Raw genomic sequence first — 21,226 nt, forward strand, 5'->3', positions numbered from 1 at the left:
AGGTCTTTGTTTTACTTTATGGTAATTTTTTAAATGCTTGTTGCATGTGATTCTTAATAGAGAGAGCAGCTTGTTATTTTTTTCCCACTTTTTCAGCAACATTTTAAAAATACCACTCTTCTAAGGTATTGTTCTTCTATCTTGCAGCATACCAATGCATACATGTAGTTAGGCCCTAGGGAGGAGGCTACTATTTTTTTGCCAAAATTTTAACACAGGATTCAACAATAATCTTTTGAATGTGAAGACACACGTTATATGATATCTTTCACTTTTGTTCTATTTTTACTTCTAAGAAGATTGAGGAACTGGTTCTAAGAGAGGACACCATTTCTTTTAAATGTTTTCTTCCAGTTTTTTTCATGCTAAGGTAACAACTGAATTATGCTGTCAATTCTGGAAATGGAGTTATCAATTTTTTTTTTGTTAATTTGGCAATAGCATAAAGACAGAAGGTTAGGAGAGAAGACAGTGTGAGGAAGTGTGTGGAGTCTGATTTGTACATAATTCTGTTCTTGACCAGCATCGTTTCAGAATAATTTTAAGACACTCCTCCCCTTCTTTCTTAAGATGGTAGAATCCTCCAGCATGGCTCATTCTTCTCCAGTTTTCATTCTCTTAACACTAGAGTTTTAATGATTTCAGGATCTGCTTCCATTTTCAACTATTCTCTCGAGTGTTTTGTCTTTTTAATATTTATTCTTCCTTTTCAGAATTCTTGAAAGGGTTTTCATGCCATGGTACATATTCAGTGACATCCGTCTCTTCTAATTTGTGTCCGATTTTCTCGAGATGCATCTTGAACCAGTCAAGTAATTAATTTATATTTCATATCCTTAATCTTTGAATAGAGGGAAGGAGAAAGATCATCTGTCTCATATTTATGGTTAAATAGCACTTAAAAATTTGATCTTAATATATATATATATATTTTTTCCTTTTTCTCCCCAAAGCCCCCTGGTACATAGTTGTGTATTTTTAGTTATGGCTCCTTCTAGTTGTGGCACGTGGGATGCCACCTCAGCATGGCTTGATGAGTGGTACCATGTCCGCTCCCACAGTTCAAACAGGCAAAACCCTAGGCCACCGAAGCGGAGCGTGCAAATTTAACCACTCCTCCGCGGGGCCGGCCCCTGATCTTAATCTTAATTCCTCAATATACCTGACTAATGCCTTCCCTACGAGTTGATGTAATCTGTTTCCTCTATGATTATTAGAGTAGACATCATCCTAAAGGACAGGAAGTAGCTGATTTCTGGATTCTCTAGAACCTTTCCCAGGCTACTACAGCTGGCACAGCGTAGCACTTAGTTGAAGTTTGAGTGAACAAAGGAACATGTAAAGCTTTGAGGAAAAGTATACATATTTTCGTCATGGGTTCCATTTGATTACTAAACTGTAATATAAAAAAGGGCATAACTTTTGGCTTACTTTATGATTTAAAAATACTTTTTTTATGAGACTTTATTTTTTCGAGTAGTTTTAGATTCACAGCATAATTGAGTGGAAAGTACGGAGATTTCCCGTATACCCATACCCCCTACACATGGATGGCCTCCCCCATCATCAACATCCCCCACTAGAGAGGTACATTTCTTACAACTGATGAACCTGCATTGATACATCATTGTTACCCAAAGTCCATAGTTTACATTAGAGTTCATTCACTCTTGGTGTTGTACATTCTGTAGGTTTGGACAAATGTGTAATGACATGTATCACCATAATAGTATTATAGAGAGTAGTTTCACTGCCCTGAAAATCCTCTGTGCCCTGCCTCTTCATCCTTCCCTCTACCCTAACCCCTGGCAACCACTGATCTTTTTACTGTCTTTACAGTTTTGCCTTTTCCAGAATGTTATATAGTTGGAATCATACAGTATGTAACCGTTTCAGATTGGCTTCTTTCACTTAGTAATATGCATTTAGTGTTCTTCATGACTATTCATGACTTGATAGTTCGTTTCTTTTTAGTGCTAATATTCCATTGTCTGGATGTACCAAAGTTTGTTCATTCATTCACGTACTGAAGGACATCTTAGTTGCTTCCAAATTTTGGCAATTATAAATAAAGTGCTATAAACATCCTTGTGCAGGTTTTTGTGTGCATATAGTTTTCAGCTCCTTTGGGTAAAAACCAAGGAGTGTGATTGCTGGATTGTGTGGTAAGAGTATGCTTAGTTTTGTAAGAAACTCTCAAACTGTCTTCCAAAGTGGTTGTATGATTTTTCATTCTCACCAGCAATGATTGAGAGTTTCTGGTTGCTCCACATCCTTTCCAGCATTTATTTGACGGGGTGTCTGCGTCCTAGAGGGTAGCCATTCTAATAGGTGTATAGTGGTATCTCATTGTTTTAATTTGCATTTCCCTGATGACATATGATGTGGAGCATGTTTTCATACACTTATTTGTCATCTGTGTATTTTCTTTGATGAGGTGTCTGTTAAGGTTATGCCATTTTTAATTGGGTTGTCTGTTTTCTTATTGTTGAGTTTTGAGAGTTCTTTGTATATTTTATGTAACAGTCCTTTATCGGGTATATAGTTTGTTAATATTTTCTCCCAGTCTGTGGCTTGTGTTTTCATTATCTTGAGCTTGTCTTATTTTAATTTGATTAATTCTTGAATGCATGGTAGAGTCACATTGTGTAAAATTTCAAAGGTAGCATAGTTTCCTAGAGTTGCCATAACAAAGTACCACAAACTGTGGGTGGCTTTAAACAACAGCAGTTTATTCTCTCGCAGTTCTGGAGGCAACAAGTCTGAAATCAAGGTGCTGGCAGGGCTGTGGTCTGTCTGAAGGCTCTAAGAAAGAATCCTTCCTTGCCGGTCTGGCTTCCGCTGGTTGGGGGAAATCCTGGGTGCTCCTTGGCTTGCAGCTGTATCACTCCAGTCTCTGCCTCTGTCATCGCAGAGTCCTCCCTGTGTGCCCCAAGCTGTGTCTCTATCCAATTTTCTCTCTTTTTATAAGGACATTAATCATTGGATTAGGGCCCACCCTAACCTACCATGACCTCTTCTTAACTTCATTATATCTGCAGAGACCCACTTTCCAAATAAAGTCACCTTCACAGATATGAGGGGGTGTTAAGACTTGAACATATCTCTTTTTGGGAACACAGTTCTACCCCCTACAGATACAAAAGTGTATAAATGAAAGGTGTCCCTCCCACTGCTGCCCCCAGGTCACCCAGTTGCCCTCCTCAGAGGTTACCAGTGTTATTTTAGACTTAATGTGGAAAAAGTCTCATTTTCTCCTAGAAGAGTCAGTCTTGTTCTCATGTTTCATTCATCAAAACTTCTTGAGTTTTAGTCATTGAATTTATCCCATGTCCTTACCGGGGTTCAGAGATGGGGAAGAAAAGGTTCAACGTTCAAGTAGAAACTAAATATAGTGAACCTGTATTAATCATTGAGTGAAGCCAGTGTAGGTCCACGTGGCTCCCTCATTCAGTGTCAGACATCGTGTGGGTAGCACTTCATCACTCACTTGCTGGCACAAAGTAGGTTGGTGCTAGCTTTAAATCCTAGTAACATGAAATCCCATAGTATTTGGTTGTGAGATTTCTTATTTAGGTGCATGTTATTAAACAATTTTGAAATGAATTTGTTGCTGTGCATGCATTATATTGCGAAAATGATGCTGTTAAAATAAAGCTCTTTGTTACGAGGCACTGCTCAATTGAATTACATGAAATTTATGAAGGATAGTTCTGTTCCACGATATATAACAAAATTTGTATTAATATCCTGTGCCTGCTAAAATATATATATAAAAATGATGTATAATGCTGCACAGCATATTAAATGATCTGTAAAATCCTGCAGTAAGCAACCAACATGTTTAACTTTGTTTAGCCTACAGTTTTCCATCAAGCTCTTTTTAAAAAACAGTTACATTTCTCATTACGAGAAATAAGGTCTGAAAGGGGAAGGTAGACTTAAAACATTGAGTCAGAAGCCAGGCGGTGAGTTAGGGCAGAAGGTGGAACTTTCATGCTGCCTGTTTCCAGCAAGGAGGTGACTTACGTTCTTCCTGTTGCCGTGGGAACCATTGGCTTGCTGTTTCAGAGGTGGAGGAGGGCGGTGGATAGGGGAGAGAGCCTGGGCTTGGGGCTTAGACAGATCTGGTGTGAATCCCAGCACTGCCGCTTACTAGTTACGTGACCTTGGACAATTTACTACGTTTTTCTAAGCCTAAATTTCTTCATCTATATAGGGGGAAGACACAGTTCCTGTCCCTAAAGAGTTTACCACTCTAGTTGGAGGATGAGTTTCAAAGACGTGTGGTTATGTAACGAGAATATGATTGTTGCTTTAAGAGATGTCCACAGTGGTTGGAGGGTTTTAAAGGAGGTAGAAGCCAGCCAATCTTGGACAGTCTGGAAGGGTTGTGTGGAGGAACTGGCGTTTAGGTCGGTAGGTCTACATGGGTTAGTAAGACTGACACTTGGAGACCTAATAGTGGGGAGCATGTTCCAGGCAGAGCAAAAAGCAAGAGCAAAGGTATGGAGATAAGAAAGAAAAGACATTTAAGGACTAGCAAGTGGCCTTCTTTCTCCAGGGACGGTAAGGGTTAGGCAGCTATTTTAGCTTCATGGCCCATGTGCTGTAAGGGACCCGGTGGTCCAGATAGTTTCAGCAGTGCTAATGGTGGCTTTTGAGTAGACTGATACACTTAATGATCACTCTGACACCATTGCCAAGTAAATACCCTTGTACTTGAATAAAATGTAGCTTTTTCTGGATGTTCTTAAAAATCTGATCACTGTACTATGGTGCCAGTACACGTATAATCTGGCACAGAGCCCCCAAACAATGGAATAGGGCCATTTTCAAAACTATTTCAGGATTTCTAAATTATCTTCCCAAATTAGTGTTGAGAGAAAGCTTAATAGATGAGTAAGATTTTAGCACTATTGGGGCCAGCCTAGTGGTGCAGCAGTTAAGTGCGCACGTTCCGCTTTGGCAGCTTGGGGTTTGCAGGTTCGGATCCTGAGTGCAGACATGGCACCGCTTGGCAAGCCATGCTGTGGTAGGCATCCCACATACAAAGTGGAGGAAGATGGCCATGGATGTTAGCTCAGGGCCAGTCCTCCTCAGCAAATAAAGGAAGATTAGCGGCAGATGTTAGCTCAGGCTAATCTTCCTCAAAAAAAAAAAAAAAGAAAAGATTTTAGCACTATTAAATAAAGTAAAACAGGTTTCTTTACTCCTAAACTTCTCTGAAGGCTTACTGTGCTAATGTGCAATGTGAGTCCCCTGGAGGGAGATTAGTGTGTGGTATTTCCTGAGCTTGTTGGACCTCAGAACCCTCTGTTCCCTGAGTTTATATTATACCTCTCAAAGATGTTCTCTTCCAGTTGTCAGGGTCAGCATTCTTATTACCTGTGGACCTTTTTTCCTTACCACTTCCCCTTCCAGCATATCAGACTCTCCAGTAGGGGTGGGACAGGTGCTCAGAAGGGTAGGAGCGATGAGGCTCCCTGGGAGTCTGATGTCTCCTGTCCACCCCTCCAACTTCCCACTCCCCATCTCCACCCTTTCTCTGACCCAACCTGTGGTGTTAGAAATCGTTCGGTCAGGTGCGTGAACAATTAAGGCTCACATTCTCCTAATCCCTAATTGCTAAACTTTTGCAGGAAAAACTTTATTAAAAAGTTGTGAAGAAAAATATAAATACGCCATGTAAGCAAAGGCGGAGTAAGTTAGAGCTCCCCTCCAGAATAGCAGCAGACCATTGGGATAGGGTGTACTGTGCCTGGACTGTCATCGTGCGAGGGCAGTGTGCTTGAGAGGTTACAGGCTCATTTTTAAGCCCAATTTACATTGATAGGAATATCTTAAACCCACATTAATATATCTTCCGACCAAACAATGCAATGTGTAAACACCTTTCTGCTACAGATTGAGGTTTGGTTTTTTAAAATTTAAATAAAACAAAGAGGTAGTTTGGTTCAGGATTATCAAGGATCTGCTCTGCAACTGATATACTTCTCTTGGTTGTTTCTTTTGTTTCTTAGGTTCTTAAGACTTTTTTGAGAGATCGGAAAGAGGATAAAATTCAAGTTTTTACTACATGTTAACATGTAGGAGAAGAAGAAGCAGGGGAGAATACAATTAATCATTAGATTCCTGGAATTTATTGATGATAATTATCGATCATTTCAGTAGAAATCATTATTCTTTTGGCTGTATAACTGTATTTCTCTCTTTGATCTGTTTGGTATTTTGACAAAGATCTCCATACATATACATAATATGTATATACATATAAAATAATAATCAATGCTTGTTAAATGTAGCATCATGCAGTAGGCCAAAGAAGGCTGTCTTCAGTAATTCTTTTTCTTTTCTTTTTGGTGAGGAAGATTGGCCCCAACTGATGTCTGTTAGCAAGCTTAGCTTACTCTTTTTCTTTTCCTCCCCAAAGCCCCAATATGTAGTTGTATATCCTAGTTGTAGGTCATTCTAGTTCTTCTATGTGGGATGGCACCACACCGTGGCTTGATGATTGGTGTGTAGGTCTGCACCCAGGATCCAAACTGGCGAACCCCAGGCCACCAAAGTAGAGCCCTTGAACTTAACCACTCCGCCACAGGGCGTCCCCGCTGAGTAATTCTTAGAAGGAAGATGTTTTCACTTCCAGACCAAGTACCTCAAAATACACTGCAATTGCTTTCCTCTCATCATCCAAATGCATATACTTTCTGTTGGAAATTATAACATCTCTCTCTCCTTTTTATGTTGGATAAAATTTTTCTCTACATAGAAGGCAGGGAACCAATATAGGGAAATGCCTAAAGGAATGTGTATAAGTTGCCAAAATTTATACCTCCTGAGACGTTTCTGAAAGCATCATAAATAGCCTATAGTGAATGCCTTCCCTCCAGCTGAGCTTTTGAAATGGCTCACTCAGCATTTTTGTTAAATAATATCCTTGGGACATGAACCAAATAGCATTTCCTGTTTGGTCTCATGTGTCATTTTCCAGATTCCACAAACCAGTCTCCAGATGTCAAAATTTGAAGGTGAAAGTGAATGAAATGTTTTTATTTATAGAGTGCTCTAAATAAAACCAACAGACCAAGAGTATCCCCTGCACCCTGCCCTAACAAATTGATCAGTGGTCCCAAAGTAAAGGCTTGACCCTCAGAGTTTTAAATCATCTTGAACCTTTGTTGTAGTTTAAAACAAGAGTATACTGAGAGGCCATTTTAGCTGAGTTGTGTAATTTGTTTTATAAATTTTGCCATATTGAAACAATGATGGGCCCTGGGTAATCATTTGTAACAGATACTTCTAGGACCTTTACAAATGCTCCACTGACACTCTGGTGCTATTTTAATATCTCCAGCATTGCAAGAAAGGTTTAGGTCGTTGGTTTCTGTTTCTCTTGCAAGTATTTATGAGTGCGGCTTCTAGGGGTGGAGGAAACATGAAAGTGCTCTGTGGACACCCAAGTGCTGTGTGAGTATTGAGTCTTATGTTGATTTTGTGGAGCTTGACTTATCTGTTCTGTGTTTTCAAATGTGCATGTTTTATTATATTCTGTTAGATGAAAATGGCCTGTATAGTCTTTTGAGTTGCCTCTCATATGTCCAAAAGCTTGAGAATTAATAGACTCAATTTTAGAAAGAAGGATCCATAAATATCACCTAATTGTGTTGACGAAAATAATCCATAACCAATCTATAAATGAAAATTTGGGTGAGTTTATTCTGAGCTGAAATCTGAGGACCATGGCCTGGGGCCTTTCTTCCCAAAGGAAGAAAGGGCACCAAAGAAGTGGGGTGCACAGAATGGTTATATACCCCCAGAGAGGATGTTTCACATAGGATTGAAATGTCCCTTTTACAATAGTCACGAGACTGCTCTGTCGGCACAGCGATTGATGGAAACAGCAGGTAGGTCTCCTGTCTCGGTGAACACAGCAGGGTGGCAGTCTGTTGTCTCCAGCTGAGTGGTCACAGGTGAGCTGGGTGGTCAAAGGTGAGTGCAGCAATCAGTTCCTAGCCTAAGGAAAGATGCTTATTCCTAAGGAAATGCCAATGTGGGGGGAAGTTGCATCTTTATCTCAAGGGCCTTTGTTCTGGACATAGGAAATGTCTAAGCAGATATACAATGCGTGCTCAATAGCCACAGTCAGGCCCTTTTGAATAAAACCAAGTCAAGCCGAATTAGGTTTATACCAAATGGCTTCCTCGTATACTCCAATATATCCTATTGCTTGCCATTTTTATTTGACCCATAAATATCACCTAATTGGGTTGCTTCATGTCTCATATCAGAAACAAAGGCCTCGAGAGGTGTCCTTTGCCTCAGGTCACAAAGCCGGTTGGTGGCAGAGCTGAGAGAGGAACCCCCGAATCCCCAGGTCCTGGCTTATTATTCGTTCTTTGGTTCAGTAGATGTGGGATCTTATTTAGCAGCAACATCAACACCACAACGCATGTTGGCTTTGCCCATTTTATTCGTATACTTTTTTGGGGGGAGTAAGTCATATACTCAATAACAAATTCAGCAGATTTGATTTTCCCACAGTCAGGCATCATGATCAGTTTAGAAGTGTGGATCTAAAGATTTTGAAATTCTAGATTCCTATGATATTTTAATTCATTTCATAAGAACTTGTTAACTTATCTGTTTTTATTCCTTCTTGCTAAACTACATGTCTTCTACTTTTTTCTCCCATGCCTTTTATTATACTGAGCCTTGGGGAGGAAAAGGAAGTTTTCATAGCTTGTATCTGATGACACATTAGCATTATTGCTTAAGAACAAGGTTCGCTGTAACTTGGGACTTGACTGTGCAGGTGCAGCCTGACTCTGAGTTTCGTCCTCACGTTGGTGAGCGGGTGAGAAAGCGCTCCACGCGCCGTTGGAAGACTTGGCTGAGTTCCTGCCCTGCTGCTGTTCACTTGCTGTTTTCGCTTGGGATGTCGTTATCCCTGCAGAGCCTGTTTCGTGATCGATACAATGGGAACAATACTTATCCATTCTGTATTTTAGAATGTAATGCTCACAGAATTTCTGAGAAATTTATAAAAGAGTGCTTTGTTTTGTTTGGGGTCCCTGGTCCTTTGGGTATGTTTTCTCAGTAGGCACATCAAGAGTGTCACCCCAAACTCCCAATATCTGTTCATGAAGAAGGGGGGGGGCGGGGAGAAAATGTTCTGTAAGTTATAAAGTGTAGCCTGAAGGCAGTGTGAAGTGGTCTAATATTGTTGGCAGGATCCCCCACCCCGCCCCCAAGTTTTTAAACTGATACCTTAGGACCAAGAAACGCTGCAGTCTATTTGCCATCTCCTCTTCTCTTTCAACGTCTCACCCTTCCCTGAAGCCCCTCTCTTCTTCTTCACGCTGCTCTGACTCCCCTCTCCCTCCCTCACCAGGTTGGTGTGCTGTTATCTTTCTGTACTTGGTCCAGACCTAGATTAAGAGCTCCTTCTGGGGCTGCTCTCCTACAGCATTTAGGAGAAAGCCTTGTACATTGTAGTTACTCAGTAGTATTTGTTAAGTTGATTCTGGGGGAAGATGCGTTTTTAAGTATTGTTTCTCAATTCCTTCCTTATAAGTTTACTTTGAGCTATTTACTTAGAGTTCAAACAATAGTGTGGGGAAAATATCTTTAATTTCAAGTGCCTTTTAGTATATATTCTTTTAACTGGAATTTGAGAGGTTGGAAAAAGGTGATTTTTAGAGGATTGTAGTTTATTTTATAAGTCAGTTCTGCTGCACATCTTTTTTGAAAGTCATAATTTTTAGATCTTATTGTCCTTTTTTCTCTAGTGATCATATTTAAGTATTCAACATTAAGAGCTGAGTCTTGGGCAAGTAACTCCTCAAAAATTCTATTTATTTTTAAAAAGGAAGTTTATTTACTCAGAGCAAACTAATTTTTTGGATAAAAATGGATTGTCTTAAAGATTGATGACATGTTCAAGATGGTAATCAGAGCCTTCCTACCCCCTTCCTACCCCTTTAAAAAGTGAGCATAGGAGCTATTGTGAGAAATGATGCTTCACATTTCATTTTCCACTGCTAGAATGTTTTAAAATGATAAAAATCATTTTTTATAATATTGTAAAAAAGAAAAGATATTTATTGGCTGAGAGCCTTGTGTTTCTGATAGCTTTGCCTGGAGTTATGATGGAAATTTTGACAGAATCATAACTTAAGTTGACATTAATAACAATCGCTTCATTATGATCTTGTTTGGCCTTATTAGAAAGTCATTTGGAAATTTTAGATAATCAAACGGTTCTGTGACCAAGTAGAAATAGTGCTTTACTTTTTGTGTTTTAATCTTTGCGTGCTTCCACTAAGTGTGGCTTTAGTGTGTACCCTGCCTTTACTGTTAACACCTCGTACAGCTATAATGATTACTCGTCTAGTCACAGTGAATGGCTGACATTTCTTTTATTACTGACTTTTGTAAAGATTCATTATCAGATGATGACGGTAATCCTGAAGTCTCTGACTAGGTAGTTCCTCTTTGTTCTTCTTAGTCTTCTGCTGTGACCCCTCCGTGCACCTCTGTGGTGGAGGTGGTCCTTACTGTCTTAAGGCATGTGGAACATGGCAGAGAGAATAAGAGAGCTCAGTGCTAGCATTGGCTCTGACAGCTAATGAGCTTTAAAGCTTTGTGCAAAGGACTTCTCTTCTCCAGACTTCATTTTCTAGATCTGTAATATGTGGGTTGTATTAGGTGATCTCAAAGATGCCTCTGACTCTAAGATTCTATAATTCATAAAGTTCATCTGCCAGAATGGCACTGTGGTAATTAGAAAGACTGACAGCTGGGTGCAGGGAAATGGCAGAGCTGAAAGCTTCAGTCTCCGCTATCCCTGGTGAACATTCATGTTTCCATATTTTAATGACAACATTCTTAGCCTCCCACCTCCACCCAGTCCCACACTTAGCAAGAACCTTTCTCTCTCTCAACATTTTACAACTGGATAATTTAATGAAATCCATTAGTACCAACAAAATGGAGTAGCAGTGATATTTTAATATACCTTTAATATCATATCTTGTATTTGAGAAACCAAATGAAAGATTTTTAGCTTTGATTTTAAGGAAGGAAAAAAATCACCCATCTTTATTTGATAAAGGAAAAAAGATCTCCAATAAAGATAATGCCCCAGAATTTTTATTGGTGTCCCACTTGCTCCTCTCTTGGCATGCAGAGCCTCATGTGTTCTTAAGCATATAATGGAAGGTGACACATTAAATTAAGAGTCATTCTGAAAAATAAAGTAGACAAAAATCACTTTACTCTCAAGGATAGTTGCGGAGTAAAAACAAAAATAATAGCTTATTCATAGCTAATATTTGGAGGTATTCCTTAAGTTCAGAAAGGTCAGAGGGAAATCCGGTAGATGTCAACACTGTTGGTCAGGTGGGGAGACTCATAATGTCTCTGAGGAATTTAATTTACATTAATGAGAAGCGAGGCCTGCCTAGGGCTCTCTCAGAAGTTGCTCTGGAGTCAATTTTAACGAGGTAGCTTCATGAAAAGGATTCCTAACAAATTACTCAGCAAGACAACCTCATACAAGATTGCTTTTTAACTGTGAGCCCTCAGTTACTCTGACCCCTGCTGAAGTCACATACTGGGCCTTCTTGAGCACCTGCCTTGCTAAACTGATAACTGGCTATCATTTCTGGCCCTTATTGGGTTATCAGGGGACCAAGCCAATCCAAATGAGATTCTAACAGTAAAGATACATTCAATTCGGCAGACATTCATGAAGACCTGTAATTGAGGCAATGTGGGAGTGACAACAAGACCTATTTATGAGCACTTACTGTGTGCCAGGCTCCCTACTAAGTGTTTCTTATTCCCAGTTTCTAAATTTTACTTAATTACAGATGAGGAGAAGGAGACTCAGAGATGTTAAGTCACTTGCTGAAGATCACACTGTTAAGTAACTGGCAGAACCAGGATTTGATACCTCTGTTTCACTCCAATATCCATATTCTGCATATTCTTAGGTTTTTCCTTTATTCATTTAACTTACTAATGTTCATAATAGTTTCCCTTCATCTGGTACCAGCTATGTTCCAGATACTGTTTTATTCTGTAAACCTACTAAATAGATGATACTAGTTCCACTTATAAAAGACAAAGGAGGAGCTAGACGGTTAAAGCAGGTTGCCCCAAGTCGTATAGCTAGAAAATAACAGAGCTGGGATGCTAACGTAGGTCTATCTTACCTTCCAAATCTGTGCCCTTTCTCTTTAGAGAACAGTGACTCTAACAGCGCTGTGCCTGGAGTTGGTAGAAAGGTGGTAAAGCATAGTCCTACACTCTAGTAGTGGGAGGTCCACTGAATTGAGATGGACATGAACTCAAGTGTCTGTAAAGTCGCACAGAATGATGTAAATGTGAAATAAAGTGATTTTAAAAGGTGCTGGGGAAGTACAGATGTAGGAAAATTAATGCCAGATAAAGGGTCCAGAATGGTTTTGACAAGATGGAGGCATTTAATGAATTGGATGTCAAAATACAAAGAGTGAAAGGAAACACATTTTAGGCTGAGGAACTGGTTTCCCCTTGAGTACAGCTTTGGACTCATTTCTTAGATTTGAATGCGTAGTGTTTGTGTTATTAATTTCAAATCGTTTGTAACTTGAGCTTTAATTTTCTCATTGGCTCAGGACTTAATTTTTAGTTGTCAGAATCTGTAATTCGTTAGATGATTTTTGTTATCAAGTTGTTTTTGTTTGTATTGCCTTTGGGTCAGAGAAAATAACTGAACCATCCTTAGTTTAGGGATTTATTAAGATTTTCTTTGTGGCCTATTACATGATCAATTTTTATAAATGTTCCATGGATATTTGAATTGAATATTCAAATGTGGATGAATTTTCTAAGGAGTCAAAGGCACAAACTTGTTTATTGATCAGGTTTATTAATTGGATTATTCTGATCCTTGCATATTTTTTCTTTGCCTGAGGAGCTAACAAATTCTGAGACAAGAGTCTCCTACTGACATTTTGGATTCATGACATTCTTCTCATACTTGTTACTTTTTATTTCATGTAATCTAATACTGTGTATTTTGTTGTATAAAAGTTTGTAGTTATTATGCCTTCTTAGATTATACCTCTTATCAATATGAAATATCTTTGATCTATTTGATGTTTTTGCATTGAATTTACTGTAATATGAACATTGTGTAATATAGCTATATTATATATATTAATTTTAGCTATAGGTAATCTGTTTATATACAAGATACATTATTCCCACCCTCTTGTGTCATTTGGTTTTAAGGTTGTCTTTTATATTAACAGCTTTTTACTCAGTCAGATGGTCTTTACAAAAATTTAACAAATTAACCTTTATTTTGATTGCTCAAACGATAGAGCATTTTATTCTGTGTTTTTGGATATTTTTTTGGTGTGTTTCATTTTAGCCTCATTTTCTTTGTTTGACTTTATTGGTTTCTTAAAAAAATGCATGAAAATTATGTATTCTTTTTCTTTTTTATAATGTTGGCCTTTTAGTCAATACATATATACTTTATCAATATCAAAAATAAAAATATCTGTAACCTCCGAAAAAACAAGAAAACATATTTAGCATGCTTTAATTTATCCTTTCTTCTTCCTCCCTTCCTTCAATTCTTCACATATTTTATAGAAATAATCTGAAATTTTATTTCCACATCACTATCATGTAGGTATATTTTGCTGATATGTTTTGTCTCTTTTAAAAACATTTTCTTGACAATTATGTGAACATTTACAGCCATAGTATAATAATACGTATATTTAACTTTGACTTTTACTGGGTTAATTGCCTACAGTCATTTCATGCCTGCTGTAACATCTATTTCTTGAGTTTTTTATTTGGATTAACTTCTCATTTTGTTGGAACGTTTCCTCAAGTAATTATTCCAGAAAGGGTAAATGAGTGCCCAGTATCATTGGTATCACCAGTGACTTCCATATCACTAGGGCTAACAGTCCGTTCTTTGTCTTCATCTTACTTAAGCTCTCTGTAGCAACTGAAAAACTATCACTTTCTCTTGTCTTCGTTTGCCTTCTGAGATGTGACTTTCTTTCGATTCTCCTTTTTGCTCACCGGACACTACTTCTTTGCTAGTTTTTCTTCATCTCCCCAGTCTCTTTATGTTGAAATATCCCGGGGCTTGTTCTTTAACTCTCTTTCCTTCTGTTTACTCTCATTCCTTAGGTGATCTCATCCAGGTTCGTGGCTTTAAATGCTGGCTGTACAAATCCAGAGTGTACGTCTTTAGCTCAGATCTCTCCGGTGAATGCATCTCTCCTATTGTGTACTTCATATCTCAAACTTAACATGCCCAAACTGAACTCCCAGTTTCCCCACCAAAACCTGAAGTTTCCTGAGTATTACTTATCAAGTGACAAATCCAGCATTCCAGTTGTTCAAGCCAAAAACATTGGCGTTATCTAGTTCATCAAGCAAAATAAAATCTTGAGATTATCAAATTCATTGGGAGGTCTCATAAGCTCTACCTTGCAAAATATATCCAGAATTAGACCGACCGTTTCTTCCTCCCATTCTAGTTACCACCCTCGTCCAAGCTACTACCATCTGTTGCTATTACTGCATAGCCTTCTAGCTGGCTTCTCCACCTCCGCCTTTGGCCCTCTACAGCCCATTCACACAGCAGCCAGCCAGCATCCGTTTCACTGTAAGTCCATATCCTTATAATGGCCTATGAGATCTCTACCTGCTCCCAACTCTGAACTCATCGTTTCTTAGGACTCTCCTCCTTACCTACTCTTCTCTAGCCACATTGATCTCCTTGTTGTTCCTCCATAGCAGCAAGTATTTATTTCAAGGCCTTTGCACTTGCCCTTTCTTCCGTCTCAATGCTTTCCCCCAGGTTTCAACATGACTCCCTCCTTCACTTTCTTCAGGACTCTGCTCATAGATCACCTTATCTCCAGTGTTTGGAACTCACCTCATGTGTTGTAGTTCCTCCATACATGTTTATTGATGTCTGTGCATAGTTGAAAAATGTTTTTTTTATCAAGACTGGGTGTAAAATTTTATGTCCTAATCTTTTTTTCTTAGAATTCTGATCAGACCAATTTTTAAGAATCTTTTGGGGAAAACTGTTGACCTTACTTCATAAGATGTGAAGTCACTTCTGTGCTTCTTTTGGGTAGCAGACAACTTTGATTAATCTGGGTTGGGTTTTTTTTTTTTAAACTTCTGGTCTGTTGGTGATGAGCAATTTAAGACTTGCACAACTTCAAATAGTAAAGCCTTCAAATACTTCTTCTTCTTCCTCTTTTTTTGGTGAGGACACTTGGCCCTGAGCTAACATCTTTGCCAATCTTCCTTTGCACTTTGCACGTGGGACGCCACCTCAGCATGGCTTGATGAGCAGTGTGTAGGTCCATGCCCAGGATCCGCACCTGCCAGCCCTGGGCCACCTCCAAAGCAGAGCCCTCAAACTTAACCATTATGCAACCGGGCCACCCCCCAACCTGTTTTTGGAGAAGTTTGATCTTATTTGTTCATATCTTCCAAAAAATTCTTTAAAATTTCCAATGTATGGATGGCTTCCCGAGTTTTTGATGCCATAGTTCTTCTTATAATTATTGTTTGTTATTTTTGTCATGTTCATAGGATTTTTTAGAAGGATGGGAGGTAAATGTGTGAGATCAATTCTGAATCTTTAAAATAGAAATATATAAAATGTGTTTGGATTTAGTCAATTACAATCATATCTATCCATTTGAAAAATTAAGCATTTCTCAGAGTGTTTGTTTTAATTTAATTTATTAAGTCCTATAACAATGCTCAGTGGTGCATTTGGATTTTCAGAACCTTTTGCCATAACTCTACAGCCCTGGAATTTGGAAACCATTGCTACAAATATATAGCAGAAACATAATTGTTAGGAATGGTGTCTCTCATATTGGTTATCTCTAGAAAATGGAGTAAGATTCATTTTCATCTAGAGGAACCCAGTCTTCTTGTTTCACATTCAAAAACTATTTTCGGTCATTCCCTGGTAGTATCTTAGAAAATTCAAGGTAAGGAACACAGATGCAGGAGAAAGAAAGGGCAGACACCTCTTTAGAGACGTTATACAGATAACGTTTTCTTTTATTTTCTGATGACTGTAGAGAAACGGTTGACAAGAGAGCTTGAAAGGTACTGTTCTAGCATAGTATGTGAACTATACCTATTTATGACACCTATTTTACTTTTCCATTTTTGTTGTTATTGTCAAAAGAAAGCCAGAGTTCTCCATCGGCTAGATATCTGAGACAGTTCACCCTCAAACAGTTCTATGATGCTAAATATTTAAGTAACTTTTTGTGTGTTTTTTGATCCTTCTGAATATGGAATTAGCATGTCCTAAAAATGAATTTTGGAAAGAGACAGCTTTTTTCCAAAAAGCCTTGTTTATTTACTTTTTTATACGTTTAGTTTTTCTTTCAACATTTTTACATTCAACCATCAGATGCAGAAGACGTTTTTGCATCTGTGTGGTTAAGCTTGAGTTGCATCTGCTGTGTTGGTTGTGGATGCCGGTTCCTCCTCTGCCTCTCATATATACACCACTAAGGCATTCCCCTCGCTGGACTAACACTGAATATCATAGTCTGCAAAGTTACACAATTGAAAGGCTTTAGATAACATTTCAGTCACTCTGAAAAGAGAGAGAGCATGAGAGGAAAGGCATGAATTCTGGAATCATACAAACTGGAGTTTGGACCCAGTCCTGCTACCTGTGAACTCAGTTGTGGAACATTGGGCAAATTAATTAATCACTCTAAGCCTCACTTACGTATCTGTAAAAAGATGGATAATACCACCCACCTTGTTAGATTGTTGTGAAGACTAGAGCTAATGTATATGAAATTCATTGCCAAAGATTAAGTATGGAATATTTGGTGTGTCAGTTAGGCCTCTCCAGAGAAACTGAATCAATAGGATGTGTGTGTGTGTGTGTATGTATATTAAGAGATTAATTTTAAGGAATTGGCTCATGTGATTGTGGGGGCTGGCAAGTCCAAAATCTGTAGAGCAGGCCAGCAGGCTGGAAATTCAAACAGGATTTTTGTGTTACAGTCCTTAGGAAGAAGTCTTTCTTCTCTGGAAAAGTTGTCTATGCTCTTTAGCCTTCAACTGATTGGATGAGGACCACCCACATTATTGAGAGTAATTTCTTTTACTTACAGTCAACTGATTATATATGATGTATAACTGATTAAATTGATGTTTAATCACATATACAAAATACTTTCACAGCAACATCTAGACTAGGGTTTGACCAAACAACTGGACACCATAGCTTAGCCAAGTTTACACATAAAATTTAGCCATCATAGTAGATATTTAATAAATGATAGCTATTATGTTTAAGGATGATATTTTCTATTACTGATTTTTTATTCAGTAAACATTTAGTAGGATCTACTATATATCAGGCATTTTTTTCATTCATTTTTTATGCAGTAAACATTTAATAGGGTCTACCATATATCAGGCATATATTGGGGTGTGTGGGAGGGATAAAGCTGGATAAGATATGTCACTTGTTCTCTAAGAGTTTATGTTCTAATGAGAAAGACAGCAAGTCAAAGGAAAATTATAATATACTAGGAATTATGGATAGATGTATGACACTATAAATATGTATGTGTGCTATTGGTATATGTTTATATTTATATCTATACCTGTATTATCTTTACCAAATTCTATCCATGTATCCATCCATTCATCTAATCAGTGGGACTTTGTTTCCGTCTTTGCCATGAGTTGAAGTAGAAGAGAAAAACTGTCTTGGATGAACCTACTCTGGATAAGCATAGGTGGATATCAATGGAGGAATGAATCCCTACCATGGTTATAGTGGGTCAGGCAGCTATGTTATTTAAAAAGGTGTTGCAAAGACCCTTTTCAGAAGCAATGCATGAGTAAAATACTCTTCCTCTGTGGACCAAGGCTGAAGTTGTACTCTCCATGTGTTTTGTATTGTTCATCTAGATAATGTGTACTGTTAAATTATGGTTCATCCATGTGATAAAATATGAGGTTATCAAGTCTTTCTTTCTTTTTTTTTTTTTTTTAAAGATTTTATTTTTCCTTTTTCTCCCAAAGCCCCCCGGTACATAGTTGTGTATTTTTAGTTGTGGGTCCTTCTAGTTGTGGCATATGGGACGCCACCTCAGCATGGCCTGATGAGTGGTGCCATGTCCACGCCCAGGATTTGAACCGGTGAAACCCCAGGCCACCAAAGTGGAGTGCGTAAACTTAACCACTCAGCCACGGGGGAGGCCCCTATTAAGTCTTTCTAAAAGAATATTTGACATTCTTAGAATTTCTAAGTAGGGGAAATTGATATAAATTTTTAGTGTAGTCTTTATATGAGTTAGAAATGACTAGAAGAGAGTACACCAAAAAGTTCACAGTAGCTATTTTCAGGTAAGGGGATTATAGTTGGTTTTGATTGACTCCTTTATGTGTTTCTGTATTTCTTAAATTTTCTAACGTGAATGTCTATTACTCTTTTTCCTTTTTTTAAATTGTAATAAAAATCCCTTGTATGCATTGATTCACTTCTCTCTGCTTTCAGGATTTGCTTTTTGTTTTCTGAAAGTTTGATTATAGTGTGAGTGGACTCTTTGAGTTCATCTTGCTTGATGAACTCATTGGGATTCTCAGATGTTTATATTCATGTCTTTCATCAACTTTGGGAAGTTTCCAGCCGTTATTTGTTCAAATATTCTCTCTTCTCCTTCTGGGACTCCCATGATACATATGTTGGTTTGCTTAACGGTGTCCCACAGATTCCTTAGACTCTTGTTCACTTTTCTTCACTCTTTTTTGTTTGTCTTCCTCACTCTCAATAATTTCCATTGTTCTATCTAAGTTCACTAATTCTTCTGCCTGCTCAAATCTGCCTTTGAATACCTCTAGTGCATTTTTCATTTCAATTATTGTACTTTTTAGCTCCCAAATTTCTTTCTCATTTCTTTTTAGGGTTTCTATCTCTTTATTGATATTTCCATTTTGTTCACATGTCGCTTTCTTGACCTTCTCCACATCTTCCTTTAGTTCTTTGGGCATCTTTCAGACAACTGTTTTAAAGTCTTTGTCTAGCAGATTTTCAGGGACAGTTTCTGTCGATTTATTTTTTTCTTTTGAATGGCCTTACTTTCCTGTTTTTTGTATGCCTTGTGATTTTTTTGTTGAACACAGGACACTTGAATCTAGTAATGTGGTAACTTGATATCAGATTTCCCCCCTTCCTCAGGGTTTGCCATTTTTTGTTGTTGGTTTTGTTTATGTTTTTGTTGTAGGCCAACTCTGTGCCAGGGATCAGCCTAACGTGTAAACTTAATGTCTTCTCAGGTCTTTTCTGAGCCTTTCCCTGGGCATGTGAAGTCACTTTCTAATTTTCCTTGTGTATACAGTTGTTTTTGAATGTTCTGGTCTTTAACGTGTGGCTTCAAAACGGGGAAAAGTGAAAAATGAAGAAGGAAAAAAGGGCGCTAGCTTTTTTTTTTCGAGGAAGATTAGCTTGAGCTAACATCTATGGTCAGTCCTCCTCTTTTTGCTGAGAAGGACTGGCCCTGAGCCATCCATGCCCATCTTCCTCTACTTTATATGTGGGATGCCTACCACAGCATGGCTTGCCAAGTGGTGCCATGTCCACACCTGGGATCCGAACCGGCAACACCCCGGCCGCCAAGGCGGAATGTGTGCACCCAACCACTGAACCACTAGGCCGGCCCCAGGCACTGGCTTTTTAAGTCTCCTGAAAGTCACTTCAGCTAGAGGGGGAGGGGCTTGGAACAGTGGCGGGAGGTGCAATAACAATGGCTGCCTGCCTTTTTGTCTGCACCTCTGTGATTAGAAGCAGCAGTCAGTGACTGGTCCACAGATTCCCATTATTTGGAGGACAGTGTTTTTTTTGCCTATCCTAGCTCCCACAAGCTGTGTTCAGACTGTTCCAGGAACAAGTGCACAACTACCTGCTATGTGGTGGAGGTAGGGGATGGGCAGGTGCTACTGTGTTAACAGCTGAAATTGATTGTCCAAGTCTTTCCCTGGAAGTAGGAAGCCTCCAACACAGTTCAGAATTCCAAAATAGTTATAGCAGACAGATTCTGCCAGTGTAATTGTTGTTTTAGTGGGGAGACAGATTCTTGGTGCTCCCTACTCTGCCATCTTCCCAGAGTCATCTCCTATTACTTTTGTATCAGAAAAAATATATATATAATTGAAGGGGAGCAGTTAAGTTTCTTTGATATAATAATATATGCTTAAGCAAAATACACAAGTTTGTATAAAATACAGTCATGCGTTGCCTAAGTATGGGGATATGTTCTGAGAAATGCATTGTTAGGCAATTTTGTCATTGTGCGAACATCATAGAGTGCACTTACACAAACCTAGATGGTATAGCCTACTATACACCTAAGCTGTATGGTGGTACTAATCTTATGGGACCACCATCACATATGCACTCCATAGTTGCATGAAATGTCATTATACAGTGTATAACTGTAATGTGAAAGCTACCTGTATTTACAAAATGTCTTGGTATTTACTTTAAGTACTGCAGCATTTGGCATTACTAAATTCAAAAAAGGAAAGACAGGCACCATATACAAATTTTTGTGAGCTTTTTGAATTGACAATAATGAGTGGAAGAGAGGCTGCCTACCAAAAAGTAATCAACTTTATTAAGAAACTTATTACTTAGAGTTTGTGGGAAACCTGCATAATGAAAGCATCCATCTTTCACTTTATAATGAAATGAACTTGAGGGTGTTATAAAATTTTCTTGTGAATGAATGAAAGCCAGAGAGAGAGAAAACTGGGTATTGCGTGGGTGGATAAGAATCTGTTTGATTGCTGGTTATCTACCCGAACCCTTCCAGGTCTGGAGACAGTGTGGATGGTGGATGTGGTGTACCATCCAGCATTCTAAAACAATGTTGTCAAAATGTAGTGCCCTCATTAGCTCTATCAGCACCAACATTAGCATCACCAGGGAACTTGTGAGAAAGGCAAATTCTATTCAGGGAGAGAGTCTTATGCATTTAAGAAGTTCTCCAGGTGATTCTGTTGCACGCTAAAATTTGAGAACCATTCTTCTATAGGAAGGGGTCTTTAACTTGAAGTTTAATATCTATGCTATTTTTCTCTGTTTTTTGCTCTGTTTGAAAGTTTTTCCTATATATGTATTATACGA

General features: G+C 38.5%; 1 protein-coding gene across 9 annotated transcripts in view; it reads left to right on the forward strand.

Annotated features, from left to right (window-relative positions):
- The window catches only part of PPM1L (protein phosphatase, Mg2+/Mn2+ dependent 1L), a 257,331-nt gene that overhangs the window by 107,406 nt on the left and 128,699 nt on the right, over positions 1 to 21,226 (forward strand). The window contains exon 1 of one of the 9 annotated variants that reach the window (XM_023623236.2): positions 7,347 to 7,470. The exons of the other annotated variants lie outside the window; for them this stretch is intronic. The gene's annotated coding sequence lies outside the window, so the exon portion shown is untranslated. Of the gene's footprint in view, positions 1 to 7,346; positions 7,471 to 21,226 lie in introns of those variants that run through there. 9 annotated transcript variants of the gene reach the window in all.

The sequence above is a fragment of the Equus caballus genome, chromosome 19 (assembly GCF_041296265.1).
Source record: "Equus caballus isolate H_3958 breed thoroughbred chromosome 19, TB-T2T, whole genome shotgun sequence".
Taxonomy (NCBI): Eukaryota; Metazoa; Chordata; class Mammalia; order Perissodactyla; family Equidae; genus Equus; species Equus caballus.